This window comes from Pelophylax lessonae (assembly GCF_965119305.1).
Source record: "Pelophylax lessonae genome assembly, chromosome: 9".
NCBI classification, from domain to species: Eukaryota; Metazoa; Chordata; class Amphibia; order Anura; family Ranidae; genus Pelophylax; species Pelophylax lessonae.
Genome location: NC_138776.1, coordinates 3994868 through 4018311, shown reverse-complemented (window position 1 = coordinate 4018311; position 23444 = coordinate 3994868). Strand labels below are relative to the sequence as shown.

Genomic DNA, 23444 nt, shown 5'->3' with positions numbered 1-23444 from the left:
AGGGTATTCATTGTGCTAAATGCGTAACATGAGCAATGGTTGCACTGTTTTTTATTTGCAAAATACTGTTTTTTATTGTTTCTTAAACCTTTTTTGATCTCCAAGAAAAGGGGAGGGGCTTGAAGAATTTCCTGGTACTTCCCTGTTTTCCTGAAAATAAGACCTAGCGTTATTTTCGGGAATGGCTGCAATATAAGCCCTTCCCTGAAAATAAGCCCTAGTTAAAGTTGTAAAAACATTTAATCTATTTTGTAAAAAGATGAATTAATGTACAGTGTGTCTCCCTCTGTAACTTTATTGTGGCAAAAGTACCTTATTTACCGCGCCGCTGGGTGCTCACGTGACCCGCCGGAGATCTCCTCTCCTCCCGGCTGAGGTCAGCGACCTCTCCCTCTTCAGTGCTTGTCACGTGACCCGCCGGAGACCTTCAGTGCTTGGAACGGGGAAGAAGAGCTCCAGCGAGTCACGTGAGCGCCCAGCTCAGCGCGGTAAAAAAGGTCTTTTTCACTATAAAGTTACAAAAGGAGACACACTGCACATTATATAATCTTTACATAATTTTACAATACGTAAACCAAGGTTTATTTTTGGGATTGCAGAATGTCTGAGCTGATAGGGGGAGAGAGGGAGAGAAGACAGTTTAAATGTTTAAAAACATTTTATTGTTTTATTCCAGGTTTTTTAGAACATAGAGAGGTGTAAATACCGTATATACTCGAATATAAGCCGACTTTTTCAGCATGTTTTTTTTTTTATGCTGAAAAAGCCCCCCTCGGCTTATACCCGAGTCACGGTCTTACTTACCTTTTTCCCCGGTCAGTGCGAATGCGCCGCCACCGCTCGGGAAGGCCTGTACACATTCGGCTATTCCCAGGCAGACGGCGCATGCGCGGTAACGTGTTGGCGCTGGGCAGCACCATTTTTAAATGTAAGGCGCCTCTTTGAAAGGTAAGTGAGACTCCTCCGCAGTCCCTGCATCTTCTCAGGAGATGCAGTGCTGCAGGCATGGTACAGGAGATTCTCCTGTACCATGCCCGCAGCACTGCATCTCCTGTGCCATGCCTGCTGTGCAATGCCTGTACCTACTGTACCATGCCTATACCTACTGTGCCATGCCTGTACCCTCTCCTGTGCCATGCCTGAACCATCTCCTGTACCATGCCTGTACCATTCCTGAACCATCTCCTGTACCATCTCCTGTACCATCTCCTGTACCATCTTCTGTACCATCTCCTGTACCATGCCTGAATCATTTCCTGTGTCATGCCTGTACCATCTCCTGTACCATGCCTGTACCATGCCTGAACCATCTCCTGTACCATCTCCTGTACCATGCCTGAACCATTTCCTGTGCCATGCCTGTACAATCTCCTGTGCCATGCATGTACCATGCCTGAACCATCACCTGTACCATGCCTGAACCATCTTCTGTACCATGCCTGTACCATGCCTGTACCATCTCCTGTACCATGCCTGAACCATCTCCTGAACCATCTCCTGTACCATGCCTGTACCATGCCTGAACCATCTCCTGTACCATGCCTGAACCATCTCCTGTACCATCTCCTGTACCATGCCTGAACAATCTCCTGTACCATCTCCTGTACCATGCCTGAACCATCTCCTGTACCATGCCTGTACCATGCCTGTACCATCTCCTGTACCATGCCTGTACCATCTCCTGTACCATGCCTGTACCATCTCCTGTACCATGCCTGTACCATCTCCTGTACCATCTCCTGTACCATGCCTGAACCATTTCCTGTACCATGCCTGAACCATTTCCTGCATCATGCCTGTACCATGCCTGAACCATCTCCTGTACCATCTCCTGTACCATGTCGTGTACCATGCCTGTACCATCTCCTGTACCATGCCTGAACCATCTCCTGTACCATCTCCTGTACCATGCCTGTACCATGCCTGAACCATCTCCTGTACCATGCCCGCAGCCCTGCATCTCCTGTACCATATCCGCAGCCCCTGCACCATGCCCGCAGCCCCTGTTTTGGGTCTCGTGGTGGTCCAGTTGGGTCCAGTAGCTGATGCATTTTCCACCTTAGGCTTATACTCGAGTCAATACGTTTTCCCAGTTTTTTGTGGTAAATTTAGGTGCCTTGGCTTATATTCAAGTATATATGGTAAATAAGACATCCCCTGAAAAAAAGCCCTAGTGTGTTTTTTGTAGCCAAAATTATTATAAGACCCGGTCTTATTTTTGGGGAAACACTGTGTTAGAAACATTTCAGGACCATATAGAATCAAAATCATTTTATTACAAAAAAATATACAAAATGACCTAATGTTTACACAGAATGAGGATATTCATTAAAACGTTACACCCATTTTATATATATATATATATTTTTTTTTTTGTTTTTTGTTTTTTGTAACAAAATTATTTAAATTTTTATGGTCTGAAATGTTTCCAATGGTACCAGGAAAATCCTCAAGCCCCTCCCATTTTCTTGTATTCTCAACTGCAATTTTGGAGGTAGGTACCTATTTTTAATTATAACCCATAATCCATTGGGAATATTTAAGGATTGAGGTTGGGAACTACTGCTCCAGGGGGGGAGGGTTCCCCTCCTGAAAAATAATTGTGCCAGGAGTCGGGGATTGTTTCTCATGTTTGTGGTTTTTGGTGCCTCAGGCCAGGTTTGGGACTTTAAGGGCAGGAGTAAATAGATTTTGATGTTTTTTTATAAAACAATTTATTGAAAAGAAAAGTAATAAATAAGGTATTACAAACATATATAAGTGAATGGGTGAAGGCCCATTGAGTGAGAGTGACGAAAAAGATAGAAGGTGGGTTTACAGGTGAGTATTGGTGACATTGGTTAGGACATTCCTGCTCTGCTGTTCCGTGTATCTTAGACAGGAACTAAGTTCAGAGGGGGTGTCCAACCGGTTTTCTGACGCGTTTCGGCCATACAAAGCCTTTTTAAAGGATGTATCACCAATTCTATGGGTGACAGAGTATCGTGTAAATGATACGTCTTTGCATAACTTCATTCAGGAATTATGCAGTATAGTAAATATTTTATTTTACGTACATGTTTTATGTCCACTTCATGTAAATATGCCTTCCCCGTGGTTTCAGGATGCTACAGGAACTTATGCTGCTTTGAAGTGAAAATATTATGGGTTATTGTATATCCAAATGGGTGTGCTGAATATATGTGTGAATAAGTAGTATATAGTATATTTACTTGACTAGACCAACAGATTCAGTCTAGGGGTCCGATGTGGTCTCTAGTGGTATTTTGAGCAATCCAGATGGATCTGTAGGTAGATTTTCACATAATATAAGGTTCAAAAACGCCGGTTTGTAAGTGTAAGATAACAACATCCAAAGTTTTCGGCATGTGGTTTAGGAAATGGCTACTTTAAAAGTGGCAAAGATAAGCCACTAAAAGTTTGGTGAGAGACTTGTTAAAATCTCTTCCAAGACTTACAGTTTGTTGAGGTTGCGAGGTAAAAAGCGGGATCTAGCAGCATGTGAACTCCGGCGTGTCTTCTCCCTTGGCTGGAGAGAAACTGAATGCCTGCGAGCGTTCCCTGGCCTTATAAAGCTGGTCGCGCATGCGCAGATCCACGCTGCGTGACGCCACGTGACGTTGTCTGTGACACAGCCGGGCCGGTGCGCATGCGCCGTAGACTGTGCGCATCCCTGGGGGCTGTGCGGACGTGCCATGTAGGAAGAATGTTCCTTACATTGGTGGTCAGTGGAAAGAATGCTCCTTACATTGGTGGTCAGTGGGAAGAATGCTCCTTACATTGGTGGTCAGTGAGAAGAATGTTCCTTACATTGGTGGTCAGTGGGAAGAATGTTCCTTACATTGGTGGTCAGTGGGAAGAATGTTCCTTACATTGGTGGTCAGTGGGAAGAATGCTCCTTACATTGGGGGTCAGTGAGAAGAATGCCCCTTACATTGGTGGTCAGTGGGAAGAATGTCCCTTACATTGGTGGTCAGTGGGAAGAATGTTCCTTACATTGGTGGTCAGTGAGAACAATGTCCCTTACATTGGTGGTCAGTGAGAAGAATGTCCCTTACATTGGTGGTCAGTGGGAAGAATGCTCCTTACATTGGTGGTCAGTGGGAAGAATGTCCCTTACATTGGTGGTCAGTGGGAAGAATGTCCCTTACATTGGTGGTCAGTGGGAAGAATGTCCCTTACATTGGTGGTGAGTGGGAAGAATGTCCCTTACATTGGAGGTCAGTGGGAAGAATGTCCTTACATTGGAGGTCAGTGGGAAGAATGTTCCTTACATTGGTGGTCAGTGGGAAGAATGTCCCTTACATTGGTGGTCAGTGGAATAAATGTTCATTGCCCCTCCTGCAGTGATGCGGCTGAATCTTGGCCCTAGAACTTTGCCGGCACCATCAGATGGGAAGTCAATTAGCAACAGCTCAAGGAACCCCTAGCAACCTCTTGAGGGACCCTGGTTGGGAATGGCCGCTGTAGAATATCATAAGCTTTAGTAATTCGATGGATAATGGAAAATTGACTGAGGATTTGGCAGAGTGGGTCCCATTATGTATATTGCTGGGCAAATAATCAGTAGTAAGTTGGTTAGAAGAAGTCCTAAAGGACCACTTTAATATAATGCCATTTACTTTACTCCACCCCCGTTATTCCTTCAGGGGTCAGTGCTTTCCCCATGTGACATCTTTGCTCTAAGGCAGTGACTCCCAACCTTAGTCCTCCAGTATTTCCAATCACGTTTTCGGAATTTCCTTTACCTTGCACAGGTGTTTTTAATCAATGTACATGGATTGCAGGAAAAAACTTACCAGGAAAGGTTAAAGGACCTTAACATGTATAGCTTGGAAGAAAGAAGAGACAGAGGGGATATGATAGAAACTTTTAAATACATAAAGGGAATCAACTCGGTAAAGGAGGAGAGCATATTTAAAAGAAGAAAAACTACCACAAGAGGACACAGTTTTAAATTAGAGGGGCAAAGGTTTAAAAGTAATATGAGGAAGTATTACTTTACTGAGAGAGTAGTGGATGCATGGAATAACCTTCCTGCAGAAGTGGTAGCTGCAAATACAGTGAAGGAGTTTAAGCATGCATGGGATAGGCATAAGGCTATCCTTCATATAAGATAGGCCCAGGGACTATTCATAGGATTTAGATATATTGGGCAGACTAGATGGGCCAAATGGTTCTTATCTGCCGACACATTCTATAATGTAAGTGGCTTGAAATTTATGAAAAGTATTTTATCTAAGGGAAACTCCCAAAACATAACCCGTTGGGGGTATTTAAGGATTGAGGTTGGGAACCACTGCTCTAGGGGGGGAGGGTTCCCCACCTGAGATATAATTGTGCCAGGAGTCATGGATTCTTGCTCATAATTCTCAACAGACTTAACCAGGGTGACCATTGGGTCTTACCCAAGGTGGACTTCTTATTTGGGGGAAGAAACGCAGTCTCAAATATTAGTAGGAACTTCTAGGAGTGGTGGGCAGCCAGTAGCAGTGTGCAACAGTCCTTTCCCTGCTAAGTTTGGTAACAGCCAGGTCACAATACTTCTGTAGCATCTCTTTTACCTGGGAGTCGTAGAGCAGAATTACAGTTACATGTGGCACACTCTTGCCGGAGTCTTGATGACTGTATGGATTCTTTAGGCTAGAAACCTTTTATGTCATATGGACTTTTCCAATGGACTTTTCCAATACTCTCATGGGTTTAATGTGAACAACAGTGTTTGCGCCTTTTCCTTGTGTTTGATGACTGTATGGGCAGCACTTGTCTACATTTAGCCCAACTCAAGTGTTCATCAGTCGATAGACAGATCCCCAGGGGAACATCTGCCCCCAATGCAAGGTTTTGCCAACCTCCTAAGGGTTTCTCCATTCTAAAGGCTTGTTTAACCCATGCTCATTGCCCAGAAGCTAGAATTTTGACTCTTCCCACAGCCAGTATCACAATGTGGCCACACTATGCTAATCTCACCCTCATCTGCGTCTTCAGGTCCAACCCACCAGTTCATGTTTGCTGATTAATTCGTAGGGAAGCCGAGTGCTGAGACTAGGTCCTTCAAACTTGATGACTCTATGGGTCGTACTTGTCTATGCTCAGCCCAACTCAAGTGCTCATCAGTCGATAGACAGATCCCTAGGGGAACATCTGCCCCCAATGCAAGGTCTTGCCAACCTCCTAACGGTTTCTCCATTCGAAAGGCTTGTTTAACCCATGCTCATTGCCCAGAAGCTAGAATTTTGACTCTTCGCACAGCCAGTATCACAATATGGCCACACTATGCTAATCTCACCCTCATCTGCGTCTTCAGGTCCAACCCACCAGTTCATGTTTGCTGATAAATTCGTAGGGAAGCCGAGTGCTGAGACTAGGTCCTTCAAACTTGATGACTCTATGGGTCATACTTGTCTATGCTCAGCCCAACTCAAGTGCTCATCAGTCGATAGACAGATCCCCAGGGGAACATCTGCCCCCAATGCAAGGTCTTGCCAACCTCCTGAGAGTTTCTCCTTTTGAAAGGCTTGTTTAACCCATGCTCATTGCCCAGAAGCTACAATTTTGACTCTTCCCACAGCCAGTATCACAATGTGGCCACACTATGCTAATCTCACCCTCATCTGCGTCTTCAGGTCCAACCCAACAGTTCATGTTTGCTGATAAATTCCTCATTTGTAGGGAAGCCGAGTGCTGAGACTAGGTCCTTCAAACTTGATGACTCTATGGGTCGTACTTGTCTATGCTCAGCCCAACTCAAGTGCTCATCAGTGGATAGACAGATCCCCAGGGGAACATCTGCCCCCAATGCAAGGTCTTGCCAACCTCCTGAGGGTTTCTCCATTCGAAAGGCTTGTTTAACCCATGCTCATTGCCCAGAAGCTAGAATTTTGACTCTTCCGACAGCCAGTATCAGAATGTGGCCACACTATGCTAATCTCACCCTCATCTGCGTCTTCAGGTCCAACCCACCAGTTCATGTTTGCTGATAAATTCCTAATTTGTAGGGAAGCCGAGTGCTGAGACTAGGTCCTTCAAACTTGATGACTCTATGGGTCGTACTTGTCTATGCTCAGCCCAACTCAAGTGCTCATCTGTCGATGTACAGATCACCCGGGGAACATCTGCTCCCAATGCAAGGTCTCATCAACCACCTTACCACAGCTAGCCAGTATCAGCATGTGGCCACACTATGCTAATCTCACCCTCATCTGCGTCTTCAGGTCCAACCCACCAGTTCATGTTTTCTGATAAATTCCTAATTTGTAGGGAAGCCGAGTGCTGAGACTAGGTCCTTCAAACTTGATGACTCTATGGCTCGTACTTGTCTATGCTCAGCCCAACTCAAGTGCTCATCAGTCGATAGACAGATCCCCAGGGGAACATCTGCCCCCAATGCAAGGTCTTGCCCACCTCCTAAGGGTTTCTCCATTCGAAAGGCTTCTTTAACCCATGCTCATTGCCCAGAAGCTAGAATTTTGACTCTTCCCACAGCCAGTATCAGAATGTGGCCACGCTATGCTAATCTCACCCTCATCGTGCTTCTTCAGGTCCAACCCACCAGTTCATGTTTGCTGATAAATTTGTAGGGAAGCCGAGTGCTGAGACTAGGTCCTTCAAACTTGATGACTCTATGGGTCGTACTTGTCTATGCTCAGCCCAACTCAAGTGCTCATCTGTCGATGTACAGATCACCCGGGGAACATCTGCTCCCAATGCAAGGTCTCATCAACCACCTTACCACAGCTAGCCAGTATCAGCATGTGCCCACACTATGCTAATCTCACCCTCATCTGCGTCTTCAGGTCCAACCCAACAGTTCATGTTTGCTGATAAATTCCTAATTTATAGGGAAGCCGAGTGCTGAGACTAGGTCCTTCAAACTTGATGACTCTATGGCTCGTACTTGTCTATGCTCAGCCCAACTCAAGTGCTCATCAGTCGATAGACAGATCCCCAGGGGAACATCTGCCCCCAATGCAAGGTCTTGCCAACCTCCTGAGGGTTTCTCCATTCGAAAGGCTTGTTTAACCCATGCTCATTGCCCAGAAGCTAGAATTTTGACTCTTCCCACAGCCAGTATCACAATGTGGCCACACTATGCTAATCTCACCCTCATCTGCGTCTTCAGGTCCAACCCAACAGTTCATGTTTGCTGATAAATTCCTAATTTGTAGGGAAGCCGAGTGCTGAGACTAGGTCCTTCAAACTTGATGACTCTATGGCTCGTACTTGTCTATGCTCAGCCCAACTCAAGTGCTTATCAGTCGATAGACAGATCCCCAGGGGAACACCTGCCCCCAATGCAAGGTCTTGCCAACCTCCTGAGGGTTTCTCCATTCGAAAGGCTTGTTTAACCCATGCTCATTGCCCAGAAGCTAGAATTTTGACTCTTCCCACAGCCAGTATTACAATGTGGCCACACTATGCTAATCTCACCCTCATCTGCGTCTTCAGGTCCAACCCACCAGTTCATGTTTGCTGATAAATTCCTAATTTGTAGAGAAGCCGAGTGCTGAGACTAGGTCCTTCAAACTTGATGACTCTATGGGTTGTACTTGTCTATGCTCAGCCCAACTCAAGTGCTCATCTGTCGATGTACAGATCACCCGGGGGAACATCTGCTCCCAATGCAAGGTCTCATCAACCATTTAAGGGTGTCTCGATTCAAAAGGCTTGCTTGACCCATGATCATTTGTCTGGGAGCTAGAATCCTGACTCTTCCCACAGCCAGCCAGTATCACCATGTAGCCACACTATGTTAATCTCACCCTCATCTGCGCCTTCAAGCCTAATCCAGGAGCTCATGTTTGCTGATAAATTCCCAGCTTGTAGGGAAGAGGAGTGCTGAGACAAGGTTCTTCAGTTTTGATGACCCTATGGGTCGCAGTGGTCTATGCTCAACTCAAGTGCTCATCTGTCGATGGACAGATCACCAAGGGAACATCGTTCCCAAAGGAAGGTCTCGCCAACTTCCTAAGGGTGTCTCCTCTCAAAAGACTTGCTGCATTCCTGCTCATTGCCCAGCAGCTAGAATCCTGACTCTTTCCACAGCCAGCCAGTATCACCATGTGGCCAAGCAAACATATGGAAAAAGGTGCTCTGGTCAGATGAGACTAAAATGTAACTTTTTGGCCTAAAAGTAAAATGCTATTTGTGGTGGAAAACACTGCACATCACCCTGAACACACCATGGTGGCAGCATCATGTTGTGGGGATGCTTTTCTTCAGCAGGGACAGGGAAACTGGTCAGAGTTGACGAGAAGATGGATGGAGCCAAATACAGGGCAATCTTAGAAGAAAACCTGTTAGAGTCTGCAAAAGACTTGAGACTGGGGCGGAGGTTCACCTTCCAGCAGGACAACGACCCAAAACAGCCAGCCAGAGCTACAATGGAATGATTTACATCAAAGCATATTCATGTGTTAGAATGGCCCAGTCACAGTCCAGACCTAAATCCCATTGAGAATCTGTGGCAAGACTTGAAAATTGCTGCTCACAGACGCTCTCCATCCAATCTGACAGAGCTTGAGATATTCTGCAAAGAAGAATGGGCAGAAATGTCCTCTCTAGATGTGCAAAGCTGGTAGAGACATCCCCAAAAAGACTTGCAGCTGTAATTGCAGGGAAAGGCGCTTCTACAAAGTATTGACTCGGGGGGGGGGGGGGTGAATACAAATGCAGCCACACTTTTCACAGATTTATTTGTATCATTTATCATTTTCCTTCCACTTCACAATTATGGCCACTTTGTGTCGGTCTATCACAGAAAATCCCAATAAAATACATTTACGTTTTTGGTTGTAACATGAGAAAATGTGGGAAATTTCAAGGGGTATGAATACTTTTTCAATGCACTGTATATATTCAATTCAAAAGCAGAAAAAAGGTAGAGAAATAAAAAAATTAAGACTAAATGGTTTAGGAAGAATTTAGGGGACGACATTTTAGACACTAATAAAGTAGTAAATGTTTATTATGGATCTTATTTGTTAAATAGTTTTCATATCTTTGTTTTTCATTGGAAGCATAAAAGGATTGATTACCTAGATGTGAGTTTTTTATACAGTATAGCGGCAGTTTTGGTGATTAAATTGTATTTTGCCTGCTGATAATAGTTTTGGTATTTTCGTTTTATGGACAATGTAATTCTCATAAGCATATGTGGGAGTATCATAGGATGTAGGGGTAGACCGATATGGTTTTTTCAGGGCTGATATTTTGGTCACAACAACGTATCGGTATTGTCCAATATTTTGTACATTTAAGTACAAAAGTCAATTTTTGACACAAATCTGGTACTGAACATGTTAATTTTTGTTTAATGCTTAATGGCTGGCTGGCTGGCACCCTGTGGTGGGTGGCTGGCTGTCTGGCGCCCTGTGGTGGGTGGCTGGCTTGCTGGCACCCTGTAGTGGGTGGCTGGCTGGCACCCTGTGGTGGCTGGCTGACTGGCACCCTGTGGTGGCTGGCTTGCTGGCACCCTGTGGTGGGTGGCTGGCTGGCACCCTGTGGTGGCTGGCTGGCTGGCACCCTGTGGTGGGTGGCTGGCACCCTGTGGTGAATGGCTGGCACCCTGTAGTGGGTGGCTGGCTGGCATCCTGTGGTGGCTGGCTGACTGGCACCCTGTGGTGGCTGGCTTGCTGGCACCCTGTGGTGGGTGGCTGGCTGGCACCCTGTGGTGGCTGGCTGGCTGGCTGGCTGGCTGGCACCCTGTGGTGGGTGGCTGGCACCCTGTGGTGAATGGCTGGCACCCTGTGGTGAATGGCTGGCTGGCACCCTGTGGTGGGTGGCTGTCTGGCTGGCACCCTGTGGTGGGTGGCTGGCACCCTGTGGTGGGTGGCTGGAAGAGGGACTGTGGGTGGCTGGCTGGTACAGGGCCTGTGGGTGGCTTACTGGTACAGTGCCTGTGGCTGGCTGGTACCAGGCCTATGGGTGGGTGGCTGGCTGTCTGGCACCCTGTCAGTGGGTGGCTGGCTATCTGGCACCCTGTGGTGGGTGGCTGGCTATCTGGCACTCTGTGGTGGGTGGGTGGCTGGCACAGGGGCTGTGGGTGGCTGGCTGGTACAGGGCCTGTGGGTGGCTGGCTGGTACAGTGCCTGTGGCTGGCAGGTATAGGGCCTGTGGGTGGCTGGCTGACTGGTACAGGGCCTGTGGGTGGCTGGCTCACTGGTACAGTGCCTGTGGCTGGTTGGCTGGTACAGGGCCTGTGGCCGGCTGGCTGGTACAGGACCTGTGGATGTGGGTGGCTGGCTGGCACCGGGCTGCTGTGGATGGATGTATGGCTGTGATACACTCCCGTGAGACTAGTCCTGACTCCAGACGAGTCTGTCCAAGGCAAGGGAGGCGGCCTAAGAAGGCAGAATGACGTCACAAAAATGTCGGCAATATCAGCCAGTTCCGGGGGCCAATACCGATATATCGGGGAAAGTGCATATCGGCCCCCGATATATTGGCCTTGCCAATATTCGGTCTATCCCTAATAGGATGTACATAATTTATGGTTATTATCTCCTAATTATGGGCCCTTCCCTATCTAAAAACATATCATTTGAGGGTTCTTTAGCAGATTTTAGATTTGCAATGTGCTTGTCATCAGAACGTGTGAAAAATATAAAAATTGCCTTGGCCATTGGAAGTGCAAAATGTTAATCAGACTAATAAGGAAAGGTTATACTAAAGATACCTAAACAGCCCTAGGTGTGCAGAGCCTATTGCATTGGGGTGTGTATCCCAGAGCTCAAACACACATGCATGTGTGAAGATTGTCAGTAGAGCAGTTTTTTATTGTCATTATTTTTTACAATTTTCTTTATTTTTAAAAACAATTTTTTTACAATTTCAGGAACCCCTTTCGGGGGCTTTGGCAAAATATCAGAGGTCTAAACAGACCCCGGATGTCTCACTTTTTAGACAGAGAGAAGGACTGAGGACAGAGATCCCCCAATCCTTTTCTCTGCAGCCTCAGCTGCACTGGACAGTGAATGAATAGGAAGCGCTCTGTACTCAGCGGCTTCCTGTTCTTCACACATGAAAGCACAGCAGCCGGCAGGAGAGGGGAGGATGGGAGCCGGAGGTGCTGTGGGGAGGTGGGCTCAGGGTAGGCTAGACAGTATGGGGAATCAGTGCCGCACATAGTGATTAGAGTGTGCCTAGGCACACCCTGTGCGCACACCTATGTAAATGGCCTACTTTCAAAATCAGGGGTTTAAAAAAGTTAAAGCAAAACCTCAGTGAAAAATATTAATAAGAAATAGCCTGGTAACATTTTTTGCTTCCAAAGGAAGGCACGGGGCTATGAGAAGCGAATAAGCATAGGGCTGGCATGACTGGGTGGAAGGGGAGCCAGACAGTATAGACTTGACATGTTTAGGAGAAGAGATGTGAGGCTTACTAACGTGATTGGTGGAGTAGATGGGGGGGGATGTTGAGGAGTGTAGGAGAGTAGACAGTAGGAAGGGGTCATTAACAATTAGTGTTGGGAAGCCACTGGATGAACGTCCCACCCTCCCTCCCCTGAGTTAAGGAGAGGGGGTTGGAGGATGTAGGTGTAGGTTGGAGGATGTAGGTGTAGGTTGGAGGATGTAGGTGTAGGTTGGAGGATGTAGATGTAGGTTGGAGGATGTAGGTGTAGGTTGGAGGATGTAGGTGTAGGTTGGAGGATGTAGGTGTAGGATGGAGGATGTAGGTGTAGGTTGGAGGATGTAGGTGTAGATTGCAGGATGTAGGTGTAGGTTGGAGGATGTAGGTGTAGATTGGAGGATGTAGGTGTAGGTTGGAGGATGTAGGTGTAGATTGGAGGATGTAGGTGTAGGTTGGAGGATGTAGGTGTAGGTTGGAGGATGTAGGTGTAGGTTGGAGGATGTAGATGTAGGTTGGAGGATGTAGGTGTAGGTTGGAGGATGTAGGTGTGGGTTGGAGGATGTAGGTGTAGGTTGGAGGATGTAGGTGTAGGTTGGAGGATGTAGGTGTGGGTTGGAGGATTTAGGTGTAGGTTGGAGGATGTAGGTGTGGGTTGGAGGATGTAGGTGTAGGTTGGAGGATGTAGGTGTGGGTTGGAGGATGTAGGTGTAGGTTGGAGGATGTAGGTGTAGGTTGGAGGATGTAGGTGTGGGTTGGAGGATGTAGGTGTGGGTTGGAGGATGTAGGTGTAGGTTGGAGTATGTAGGTGTAGGTTGGAGGATGTAGGTGTAGGTTGGAGGATGTAGGTGTAGATTGGAGGATGTAGGTGTAGGTTGGAGGATGTAGGTGTGGGTTGGAGGATGTAGGTGTAGGTTGGAGGATGTAGGTGTAGGTTGGAGGATGTAGGTGTAGGTTGGAGGATGTAGGTGTGGGTTGGAGGATGTAGGTGTAGTGTTTGGGTGTGGTCCAATAAGAGGAACCAGATAGTGGTAGACCTGTAAGTTCTGTAGGCAAGTGTTAATGTCCCCAAGTCTGTGTTTTGCAGCTGGGGACATTTATCTTTGGTTAATGTCATTGTTATGGATTTGTTATTTATTACTTTTTTGTTTAATAAAAGGCCTGACTGCCATTTAACTCCACCTTGTGTCAAGTATTGTCAAGTATTTTAATGACGGGTAAAACAAGGGTGGAGTTTTATAAAGGGGTTAGATAGGAGATTGGTGGCGACCTCTGAGCTACCCCAGTCAAGGCATCTTCAATTTTGGGTTGTCCCAGGCAGAACTTCTTTTCCACCACTAGATGTCCTTAGTTATCCAGGTTGATTAATGGCCAGCATCATTCAGTACACTTCCTTAGGGCCAAGGTTGTCATGGACACACCCCCAGCCTGTGATTGGTCAGTGCTATCAGTCAGTCTGGAGGAGTGGGTGTTCCTAGACGGTATGTATTTGCATGCAGACTGCCCTAGGCAATGTCCACATGTGATGCTGAGCCTCCATGATTGAAAGAACTAAAATCCAAAGAATGAAAGGGGCGGCCAGGGACAGTCAGGCTGGGGAGGAAATTGTGAAAAGGATCCTGGATGTCCTCCAGCCAGGAAATTAAGGTGGGGCTCTATCTGACTTGCTGCGGCTTCTAATGCACATTGTGCAATGAAATCAGAGGAAGTCATTTCAGTCCGTCCGGGAGAGGAGCCGCTACACCTGTGCAAGACTGAAGGGGGGGCCGGAAGTCAGATTTAGCATGGGGAAAACAATGATTTGATCCCCCTGCAGATTATGTAAGTTTGCCCACTTACATAGAAATGGCGGGTGTATAATTTTTATCATAGGTGTATTTTATATGATAGAAACAGAATATCAACCAAAAATAAAAAAAAAATCACATGATACAAATGCTATAAATGGAGTTGCAGTTCAGTGAGTAAAATAAGTATTTGATCCCCCAACCAACCAACAATAATTCTGGCTCCCACAGACTGGCTACAGTAGGTGCTCATGTGGTACACAGATTAGTCCTGTCATTGTAAGAAGGAGCTCCTAACGACAACTCGTTATGTGTATAGAAGACACCCGTCCACAGAATCTCTTTCTTCCAATCACAGCTCACCATCATGGGAAGACCAAAGAGCTGTCAAAGGACATCAGGGAGAAGATGGTAGACCTGCACAAGGCTGGAATGGGCTACAAGACCATCAGCAAGAAGCTTGGTGAGAAGGAGACAACTGTTGGAGCGATTATTCACAAATAGAAGAAATACAAAATAACCATCAATTGCCCTCGGTCTGGAGTTCCATGCAAGATTTTGTCTCATGGGGTAAGGAGGATCATGAACAAAGTGAGGGATCAGCCTGGAACTACATGGGAGGAGCTTGTGAATGATCTCAAGGCAATTTGGACTACAGTCACCAAACAAACCATTGGTAAAGCCTCGTACACACGCAATGAATTTCCGCCGACCGGTGGTTTGTCCAGAGTGGTGTCTGTTGGTTGGAATGTGCTCTAGACTGCACACGAATTTTCCCGTACAACAGAATTCTACTTCAGAAGTGATGTCATGTGTTGGATTGCTTTCTATGTGTTTTTTAATCTCTGAGCATGCCTAGTTTTGCTCATAAGATTTTTCCCCGCCGAAATTTGTACTAATGAGACGAAAATCGGATGTGTTTTGACGGAGGACAAAAATTTTATAGCCTGCACACCAGAATTTTTTCGGCCGAAAAGTCGGAGTCGGTTGTCAGAAGCATCATCCTACCAAGCCGAAAATTGGCAGATCTGTCATCGGACGAATTTTCCTGGCCGAATTTCTACTCGTGTGTACGGGGCTTAACACAACGCGCTTCTTTAGATTGAAACCCTGCAGCACCCGCAAGGTCGTCCTCATCAAGAAGGCACACGTATAGGCCGGTATGAGGTTTGCCAATGAACATCTAAATGATTCATATAAGGATTGTGAGAAAATGCTCTGGTCAGATGAGACCAAAATTGAGCTCATGGGCAAGACAAAAGAGCTGTGAAAGGACATCAGGGACAAGTTTGTAGACCTGCACAAGGCTGGAATGGGCTACAAGACCATCGCCAAGAAGCTTGGGGAGAAGAAGACAACTGTTGGAGCGATTCTTTGCATATAGAAGAAATACAAAATAACCATCAATTGCCCTCAGTCTGGAGTTCCATGCAAGGTTTTGTCTCATGGGGTAAGAATGATCATGAGAAAAGTGAGGGATCAGCCCGGAACTACATGGGAGGAGCTTGTGAATGATCTCAAGGCAATTTGGACCACAGTCACCAAACAAACCATTGGTAGCACAACACGCTTCTTTAGATTGAAATCCTGCAAGGTCCTCCTCATCAAGACGGCACACGTATAGGCCGGTATGAGGTTTGTCAATGAACATCTAAATGATTCATATAAGGATTGTGAGAAAGTGCTGTGGTCAGAGGAGACCAAAATTGAGCTCATTTTTCTTTTTTTTTTTTAGCCCATGGCGTGTGAAACACACTCACACTTAACACCCGGTGCATAAAAAAGTGCACACACGCAATCATGAAAAACACAAAAAGCGCACAGGGTGTGCGAAATAGTCTTCCCTCCGAAGAGGTAGGACCCTAACCTCGATCCCCCGGGGCGCAAGACTCCTGACAGGGACTAAGGTACTTCCTATGGTCTGCCTGGCCGAAACCAGACAAACCCCGTTCTCTAGGAGGACTGCCGAAACAGGCCACCCCTAGTACTAGGTGGGGCTCCCCCTAAGGGAGACCCCATGAGAGAGGACGAACTAAGCCAGAAGGCCATATCCAGCCCCTCCCAAGACTCTCAAGGCTGGGCCCGAGGACCTACGCCATACAAGTCGTGCAAAGGGAAAAAGAGTGATAGTGCAGTGACACAACAACAAAGAAAAACACACACAAACAAAAAGGTGGGGGAAGGGTAAGTGGGGAAAGTGCTATGGTGCCATGTGAGGTACCAAGGCAGGCCTTCCAGCCAGAATAAAAAATTCCTCTGGTCCGAGCCAAAAGGCCTGTCCCAAGAGGCAGGTGCGAACCAAAATTGAGCTCATTTTTTTTTTTTTTACAGCTCGTAGCGTGTGAAACACACTCAAAAGACTCCACCCGGTGCATAAAAAAGTGCACACACACAAACGTGAGGAACACAAAAAGTGCACAGGGTGTGCAAAACAAAAGGTCTTCCCTCCGAAGAGGTAGGACCCGAACCTCGATCCCCCGGGGTGCAAGACTCCTGACAGGGATTTAAGGTACTCATGGTCTGTCTGGCCGAAACCAGACCGACCCCGTTCTTCAGGGGGACTGCCGGAACAGCCCCCACCGAGTACTAAGTGGGGCTCCCCCGAAGGGAGACCCCATGGGAGAGGGCGAACTAAGCCAAAAGGCAATATCCATCCCCTCCCAAGACTCAAGGCAGGGCCCGAGGACCCACACCCTACAAGTCGTGCAAAAAAAGAAAACAAAGGTGACAGTGCAGGTGACAAACAAAACAAAGAGTGGGGGAAGGGGAAGTGGGGAAAGTGCTATGGTGCCCTGTGAGGAACCAAGGCAGGCCTTCCAGCCGGAAAAAAAAAATTCCTCTGGTGCAAGCCAAAAGGCCTGTCCCAAGAGGCAGGTGCGAAAAAGTTCATAGTGCAGTGACCAAGGTGCCAAAATAACTCAGGCGAGCTGCCCCTCACCAGTGAGAAATTAAGGCACCCCTGGGCTGCCACCCCAGGGGCACTTACACTACGGGCTTTTTCTATCCCGGCCCAAAGGCCAGACCGAGTGTAGCCCTATCCCATCAGGAGGCATCAGAATTTTAGACAGCTTAGGGAGAACCTGCCTTCAACTGGGGACAAGCCTTTTGCAAGGCCAGATTCAACCCAGGAGGAAAGGTTCCCCCACCACCATCCACCATTCCTTACCAATCACATCCAGGAGCAGTACTAACCGGAAAACTGGCGAAACCGCCTTTCCTGCTCCCTTCAAACTGACAGGGGCGGACCCATTCAAATCAGGAAGGCAATGGAACCATCCGGCTTTCTCTGGTTTGGCCTACTCCGGTCCTCCAGTTACACCCAGAGCGCCCCGGTTAACTTCGGCCACCACCGATACTAACCTTCCGGTTCCATACCAACACTGATAAGAACAGATACTACACTTGATCTTAGCCAGAAGGCCGAGAAGCAAAATTGAGCTCATGGGCAAGACAAAAGAGCTGTGAAAGGACATAAGGGACAAGATGGTAGACCAGCACAAGGCTGGAATGGGCTACATGACCATCAGCAAGAAGCTTGGTGAGAAGGAGACAACTGTTGGAGCGATTATTTGCAAATAGAAGAAATACAAAATAACCATCAATTGCCCTCGGTCTGGAGTTCCATGCAAGGTTTTGTCTCATGGGGTGAGGATGATCATGAGAAAAGTGAGGGATCAGCCCGGAACTACATGGGAGGAGCTTGTGAATGATCTCAAGGCAATTTGGACCACAGTCACCAAACAAACCATTGGTAACACAACACGCTTCTTTAGATTGAAATCCTGCAGCACCCGCAAGGTCCTCCTCATCAAGAAGGCACACGTATAGGCCGGTATGAGGTTTGTCAATGAACATCTAAATGATTCATATAAGGATTGTGAGAAAATGCTGTGGTCAGAGGAGACCAAAATTTAGCTCATGGGCAAGACAAAAGAGCTGTCCAAGGATGTCAGGGACAAGATCGTAGACCTACACAAGGCTGGAATGGCTACAAGACCATCAGCAAGAAGCTTGGTGAGAAGGAGACAACTGTTGGAGCTATTAGTCGCAAATGGAACAAAACAACCATCAATCGCCCTCGGTCTGGAGCTCCATGCAAGATTTTGCCTCATGGGTGAGGATGATCATGAGAAAAGTGAGGGATCAGCACAGAACTACACAGGAGGAGCTTGTGAATTATCTCAAGGCAGTTGGGACCACAGTCACCGAACAAACCATTGGTAACACAACACGTTTCTTTAGATTGAAATCCTGCAGCACCCGCAAGGCCCCCCTCCTCAAGAGGGCACATGTACAGCCCGTCTGAAGTTTGCCAATGAACATCTAAATGATGCAGAGAAGGATTGGGAGAAAGTGCTGTGGTCAGATGAGACCAAAATGAGCTCTTTGGCATTAACTCGACTCATCGTGTTTGGAGGAAGAAAAATGCTGACTATGACCCTAAGAACACCATCCCTACAGTCATCATCCCTACAGTCATCATCCCTACAGTCATCATCCCTACAGTCACCATCCCTACAGTCACCATCCCTACAATCACCATCCCTACAGTCACCATCCCTACAGTCAGGCACGGAGGTGGAAAAATTATGCTCTGGGGCTGTTTCTCTGATAAAGGTACAGGCCGTTTTTTCCCCATGTACATGGCCATGTATTGTAAAATCTTGGATGAGAACCTTCTTCCCTCAGCCAGAACACTGAAGATGGGTCATGGATGGGTCCTCCAGAATAACAATCCCCCAAAACATACCGCCAAGGCAATAAAGGAGTGGCTCAAGATGAAGTACATCAAGGCCATGGAGTTGCCTAGTCAGTCTCCAGACCTTAACCCTACAGAAAATTTATGGAGGGAGCTGAAACTTCAAATTGCCAAGCGACAGTCAAGAAACCTTAAGGATTTAGAGAAGGTCTGTAAAGAGTGGACTTAATTTCCTCCTCAGATGTGAGCAAACCTATTAACCAACTACAAGAAAAGTCTGACCTCAGTTCTTGCCAACAAGGGTTTCTCCACCAGCTACTAAGTCATGTTTTGCTTGGGAATCAAATACTTATTTTACTCACTGAACTGCAACTCCATTTATAACATTTGTATCATGTGTTTTTTCTGGATTTTTGGTTGATATTCTGTCTCTAATCCCTCGTTTCCACTGAGTGGTACGGTTCGGTTCAGTTCAGTACGGTACGGTTCGGAACGGTACACCTTGCGTTTCCATCGCCAATAGTACTCTTTCATGATAGGCGTGGTGTAGCCGGAAAGCAGTGATCGACGATTCTCTGTCAACCAATCAAAGTTCTGCAGAGTGTAGCTCCACCCTGTTTGTATGGTACTAATGTGCTTGGTACCCCAACGAAAGGGTCCCAAAAAAGTTGTACGGTACGGTTCGGAATTAGGGTACCATTCACAATGGAAACGGCAAAAATTGCGTACCGTACCGTATCGCTCAGTGGAAATGAGCCATATCATATAAAATACACCTATGATAAAAATTATACACCCGTCATTTCTTTGTAAGTGGGCAAACTTGCACAATCTGCAGGCGATCAAATCATTAGTTTCCCCATTGTATTGGTCTGTAATCTTGTCTTAAATGTCGTATATATTTGCCATACATTTTTAGCATGAACCTATAGTTAAATATTAATTGCCCCCTGGACTCTACTATTTGTTATGCCTGCAAGGAACTATAATCCTCACTGCGTGCCACATGCTGGGACTTATAGTTCCCTGGTGGTTGGAGGAGCTGGGATTGCCCAGTGTGATGTACAGCCTCAGAGGACGCACGTGCTTGGCATCTCACAATCCCCCACAGCGCTGCGCCTCCCATCGCGTCTGTCTGAAGTTAAGAGGATTAGACAGCTGAATTAAAATGGGAAATATGCTGTGAATATAAAGCACAGGCTGCTCCTCTCCCCATTGTTTTAGGGTCCATGTTCTTATCACAAGCGCCTGTAAACATCACCAGAGGCTTTGTATTAACATCTCCGCAGATGGGGGCCGAGCAAGGGTAGACAGCAGCTTTTTGCCACCGCTACCGGGCCCGGCACAGGAGATCCCAATGTAGGTGAAGCAAAACGATGAGCAAAGGAATAAACAGCCTTTATTACAATCATTAATTAATTCAAGAAGGAGTCATGGAATTTTTAATATTTTTTATGGAGTGGAATGAGGGTGGGGAGGTGACATGGAAAGTTGCAGACCTGCCGGCAGGGCCGCTGATAAGGGGTCCTCCTGGACTGGGCCCGGGCCAGCAAGGGGGCTCGAGCCATAGGAGAATCAGATATAAACAGGGGAAGGAGTGATCGGTGCAGCAGGAAGGGGGGGTGGGGTCAATTACAGGAAGTGATCCCCTGTTTGTCTCCTCTTGCAGCAGCTTAAAGCCGGTGTTCCGTGAAAATTCCCTACCCTCGTCACTTCCGGTGCACCTACATCGCACCTATCTCGGCTATTAAATGTAAAAGCGGCGGGTGTATGAAAATATAAATCACGGAGACCCGCCTCCGCTTTTACATTTAGTAGCCCAGATCAGGGAAGTGACAGGGGTAGGAGCGGATCACCCTCTCTCTGTGCGCCATCCTCTAACCCCTGGCTAATGTCTTCCCTATAATAATTTTAGTTTATTTAGGCATAGCGAAAATATGGTTTTAATATTTTGGGGTGGCCCTGTCAGGAAGGCTGTAGGGGGCCCTATGATTTCTAACAGCAGCTCTACCTGCGGGCACTCAATAATGGTGTCATACTCATGCCGAGTGTTGAGGTCTTGTGCCCTTCTGCCCTAACCACAAACATTGGCGCTCTCTTCCATGGCCTTCTGCGTTAACCACAATTACTGCCCTTCCTCCTGTGGACCCTCTTCCATCTGCAAACATTTCCCTCCCTCCTGTGCCCTAATCCACCAACCATAAAGATTGCCTTCACTCCTGTGGCCCTCTCCTCCAACCACAAACATTGTCCTTCCTCCTATAGCCCTGTCAGGAAGGCTGTACGGGGCCCTGTGATTTCTAGCAGCAACCCTGCCTGATGGCACTGAATAATGGTGTCTTACTCATGCCAAGTGTTAACTGCATGGGTGGTTAACCAAAATACAAGGTTTCTTGGGTTTAATAAAGGGTTTGCATGCATGCTGGAATTCTGTATTTCTGTACTGGTGCTTTAGAGGACATGTTTGCCAAAATCTAATCATCAGTAACTGTTTTTCTATGGCTGCTCTCCAACAGCTCCACCCAAGCCTTCAAAGTGCCAACGCCCAGGCACAAGCCCCTCCCCTCTGCGGTCATGGTACAGATATAAGCAAACATTGTGTCTTTCTTCTTCTGTGGCCCCCCGCTCTGATCACATCATTCATCCAACCACAAACATTGTCCTCCCACCTGTGGCCCCCTTCTTCAACTGCACTCCCTTCTCTACCCTTCTGCTCCAAAAACACAAACCTGGCCCACTCCTCCAACCACAAATTATGTTCTTCCTCCTATGGCCCCCTCTTTAAGACAAACATTGCCCTCTGTCCTGGGGCCTTTAGCTCCGCCTCCAACTACAAGCCCTGCCCTCTTGTCGCCCCCTTCTCTAACCACAAACACTACTTTCCCGTATCTCCCTCTTCCAGCCGCAAACATTATCTTCTCTCTTGTGCCCCACTGCTCCAACCACAAACATTGCTCTCCCTCTTGTGACTCCTTCTAGCCACAAATATTGTCCTCCTTCTTGTGGCTTCCTCCTCCAATCCCAACATTTCCCTCCCTCTGGTGGCTCTCTCTTCCAATTATAAACATGCCCTCGGTCTTGTGCCCTTCTGCTCCAACCACAAACATTGCGATCTCTTCATTGGTCTTCTGATCCAACCACAAACACTACCCTTCCTCATGTGGCCCATCTTCTATCCACAATCATTTCCCACCCTCCTGTGGCCCTCTCCTCCAACCACAAACATTGTCCTTCCTTCCGTAGTCCTGTCCTTTATCTCTGAGGCTCCCTCTTCCATCCACAAACATCGCTCTACTTCCAGTGTCTCTCTTTTCCAGCCCCAACATTGCCTTCTATACTGTGGCTCTCTCCTCCAGTCATAAACACTTCCCTCCCGTCTGTGACCTTCTACTCCAACTACAAACATTGTCCTCTCTATGGCCTTCTGCTCCAACCACAAACATTGTCCTCTCTATGGCCTTCTGCTCCAACCACAAACATTGTCCTCTCTATGGCCTTCTGCTCCAACTACAAACATTGTCCTCTCTATGGCCTTCTACTCCAACCACAAACATTGTCCTCTCTATGGTGTTCTGCTCCAATCACAAACATTGTCCTCTCTATGGCCTTCTACTCCAACTACAAACATTGTCCTCTCTATGGCCTTCTGCTCCAACTACAAACATTGTCCTCTCTATGGCCTTCTGCTCCAACTACAAACATTGTCCTCTCTATGGCCTTCTGCTCCAACTACAAACATTGTCCTCTCTATGGCCTTCTGCTCCAACCACAAACATTGTCCTCTCTATGGCCTTCTGCTCCAACTACAAACATTGTCCTCTCTATGGCCTTCTACTCCAACCACAAACATTGTCCTCTCTATGGTGTTCTGCTCCAATCACAAACATTGTCCTCTCTATGGCCTTCTGCTTCAACCACAAACATTGTCCTCTCTATGGCCTTCTACTCCAACCACAAACATTGTCCTCTCTATGGCCTTCTGCCCCAACCACAAACATTGTCCTCTCTATGGTGTTCTGCTCCAATCACAAACATTGTCCTCTCTATGGCCTTCTGCTCCAACCACAAACATTGTCCTCTCTATGGCCTTCTACTCCAACCACAAACATTGTCCTCTCTATGGCCTTCTACTCCAACCACAAACATTGTCCTCTCTATGGTGTTCTGCTCCAATCACAAACATTGTCCTCTCTATGGCCTTCTGCTTCAACCACAAACATTGTCCTCTCTATGGCCTTCTACTCCAACCACAAACATTGTCCTCTCTATGGCCTTCTGCCCCAACCACAAACATTGTCCTCTCTATGGTGTTCTGCTCCAATCACAAACATTGTCCTCTCTATGGCCTTTTGCTCCAACCACAAACATTGTCCTCTCTATGGCCTTCTGCTCCAACCACAAACATTGTCCTCTCTATGGCCTTCTGCTCCAACCACAAACATTGTCCTCTCTATGGCCTTCTGCTCCAACCACAAACATTGTCCTCTCTATGGCCTTTTGCTCCAACCACAAACATTGTCCTCTCTATGGCCTTCTGCTCCAACCACAAACATTGTCCTCTCTATGGCCTTCTGCTCCAACCACAAACATTGTCCTCTCTATGGCCT

General features: G+C 47.0%; 1 protein-coding gene across 2 annotated transcripts in view; it reads left to right on the top strand.

Annotated features, from left to right (window-relative positions):
* The window catches only part of CLSTN3 (calsyntenin 3), a 159713-nt gene that overhangs the window by 7639 nt on the left and 128630 nt on the right, over positions 1–23444 (top strand). The gene's annotated exons all lie outside the window — the stretch shown is intronic.